The sequence below is a fragment of the Gorilla gorilla genome, chromosome X (assembly GCF_029281585.2).
Source record: "Gorilla gorilla gorilla isolate KB3781 chromosome X, NHGRI_mGorGor1-v2.1_pri, whole genome shotgun sequence".
NCBI lineage: Eukaryota > Metazoa > Chordata > Mammalia > Primates > Hominidae > Gorilla > Gorilla gorilla.
Window position 1 is genome coordinate 159,440,156 of NC_073247.2, and position 3,169 is coordinate 159,443,324.

Consider the following 3,169-nt stretch of genomic DNA (forward strand, 5'->3'; position numbering starts at 1 on the left):
GCTGCAATCAACATGAGGGTGCATGTATCTCTTTGATATAGTTATTTCTTTTCCTTTGGATACACAATAGTGGGATTGCTGGATAGTATGGTAGTTCTGTTTTTTGTTTTTTTGAGAAATTTTCATACTGTTTTCCATAATGGCTGTGTACTAATTTCCACTTCCACCAACAATGAATAAAAGTGCCATTTTCTCCACATTCTTGCCAACATCTGTTATTTTTTGCCTTTTTTATAATAATGATTTTAACTGGAGTAAGATGATATCTCATGGTTTTGGTTTGTATTCTCCTGATGATTAGTAATATTAAGCATTTTATTCATATACATGCATATGAAGAGACCATTTGTATGTCTTCTTCTGAGAAATGTCTATTTGAAGTGCCCATTTTACATTGGATTATTATTACTATTATTGCTATTTAGTTGTTTGAGTTCCTTGTATTAATATATCTTGGATATTAACCCCTTGTCAGATGTGTAGTTTGCAAATATGTTCTCCCATTCTGTAGCTTGTCTTTTCATTCTGTTGATCGTTTCCTTTGCTGAGCAGAAGCTTTTTAATTTTATGTAATCTCAATTGTTTATTTTTGCTTTTCTTGTCTGTACTTTTGAAGTCTTATCCAAAAAATCCTGAAAAAGAAGTCAAGGAAACAATCTCATTTACAATAGCTACAAAAATTTAAATACATAGGAATACATTGAGCCAAGAAGGTTGAAGGCCTCTTGAGTTGATGAAAGAAATAGAAGATGACACAAACAAATGAAAAGACATCTCATGATCATGGATTGGAATAATTAATATCATTAAAATGATCCTATTACCCAAAGCAGTCTGCAGATTCAATGTGATCTTTATCAAAATACCAATGACATTCTTCACAGAAATAGAAAAAAGAATTGTAAATGTATATGGAACCCCAAAAGAGCCCTAATAGCCAAAGCAATTCCAAGCAAAAAGAACAAAGCTGGAGGCATCACACTACCTGACTTGAAAATATATTACAAGGCTATAGTAACCAAAACAGCATGGCATTAGTATAAAAACAGACACACAGACCAATGGGGCAGAATAGAGAAGCCAGAAATGAGCCCATGTATTTACAGTCAACTGATTTTCAACAAAGGTTCCAAAAACATGCACTGGGGAAAGGACAGTCTCTTCAATAAATGGTGCTGGGAAAACTGGATATCCATACCCAGAAGAATAAAACAAGACCCCTATCTCTCACCATAAATGTAAGACCCAAAACTATAAAATTACTGGAAGAGAACATAGGGCAAACACTCCAGGACATTGGTCTAGGCAATGATTTTTTGGCTAAGACCCCAAAAGCACAGGCAACAAAATATTAGGCAAATGGGACTACATTAAGGCAAAAAGCTTCTGCACAGCAAAGGAAACAATCGACAGAGTGAAGAGACAACCTGTTGAATGGGAGAAAATATTTGCAAAATCTTCATCCAACGGGAGACTAATATCCAGAGTATACAAGGAACTCAAATAACAACAAAAAAAGAACTTTTGAGCCTAAAGATGGCTGCCTTAGCATGGAAAGGTGCCATGGTGCTTCATACAAGTATCAGTAGGCCAGTTGCTTTTGTTAGCAAAATTCCTTGGACCGCAGCGTCAAATCAGCGGGTGGTGTCTTTGCACAGTTTGGCCATATCCAAAAGTGTGTTGTACCTTTTGACAATGAGACTGGCTTTCACAGAGGTTTGGGTTGGGTTCAGTTTTCTTCAGAAGAACTTTAGAATGCACTATAACAGGAAAATCATATTATAGATGGAGTAAAGCTCCAGGTTGGAGCTCAAAGGCCAAAAGTTTTGTAAACATCTGATGAAGAGAAAGATTTTTGAGACTATTTCAGCCTATTAAATAAAGTTAACATAACTGAGAAAACTTTATTCTTAACTGCTAGAGTGGAGGAGGAATTCGGAAGGGGATCTGGAGTCCACCAAAGAAAATGTTGGCATTTCTATAACATTAAAATGCAAATGTAAACAAGATCTCATGGAACTCCTCAGCCCAATTTTATAAATATACAGTCTGAAGCCTAGAAAAGTGATGTAACTTGCTCAGGGTCACAGGGACTTAACTGCAAAACAAAGCACCTCAGCTTAGCTCTCCTGGCTTTCCAATATGCTTTCCACCTCATCATATTGCCTCCTGTGTCCAGGTTGCTCTGAGTGACCTAACCCTAAACACAGTCAAGAAAGAGCAAAGGAAGAAGAAACAGTGGGAGCCTGAAAGCCCTGCGGCTTTTTTAAAACCCTAAATAAGACTGGTTTAAGCAGTCTTTTTTTGGTTGAAACAGGAGAATGGACCCAAGGGATAGCCAGTCAGTACCCCTCTCTCACTGGTGGCCCTGAAAGTATATCCAGAGCCCACTAGGACTCCATAGAACATATCTGGAAGAGGGCCACAACTGAGTAACCCTTGAGAAGTCTCTTTCCCATTCTGGACTTCAGTTTCCTCGGTTGCAAAATGAGAAACATATACTAGACAATCTGCAATTAAATTCTCTTTGAGGTAAATGTTCATTCTTTCATATTGCTTCCTCATCCCGTTGATCCCTCTTCCTGTTGAAAAGGGTGGCTTAGTTCATTTCACAATGGAAGGAGAGAAATTGAACCTCAGATCTCCCTGATGTTTTCTGATTCTTCTTTTGTCTCTGTAGAGGAATGTCTGCATTGGTCTGGTCCTGGAACCGTTGATCACTAAAAACTGGTCCCGGCCAGGAGCGGTGGCTCACGCCTATAATCCCAGCACTTTGGGAGGCCGAGATGGGTGATCACAAGGTCAGGAGATCGAGACCATCCTGGCTAACATGGTGAAACCCATCTCTACTAAAAATACAAAAAAATTAGCCAGGCGTGGTGGCGGGCACCTGTAGTCCCAGCTACTCGGGAGGCTGAGGCAGAAGAATGGCGTGAACCCAGGAGGCGGAGCTTGCAGTGAGCAGAGATCGTGCCACTGCACTCCAGCCTGGGCGACAGAGCAAGACTCCATCTCAAAAAAAATAAAATAAAATAAAATAAATTAAAAACTGGTCCCATCTGGCCTTTGGGGTTTATACATTCATTCTTGGAGCCCATTTATCACAATATTAAAGCACCTACCTGCAGCCAGTTATTTGGCCTTAGCTTGGGCTTCTCTTGGCCTTCCC

At 39.3% G+C, this 3,169-nt stretch overlaps 1 pseudogene; it reads left to right on the forward strand.

Annotated features, from left to right (window-relative positions):
- Positions 1-1,536: 1,536 nt before the first annotated feature.
- Positions 1,537-1,859, forward strand: LOC101144997 (SRA stem-loop-interacting RNA-binding protein, mitochondrial-like; annotated as a pseudogene).
- Positions 1,860-3,169: the final 1,310 nt, after the last annotated feature.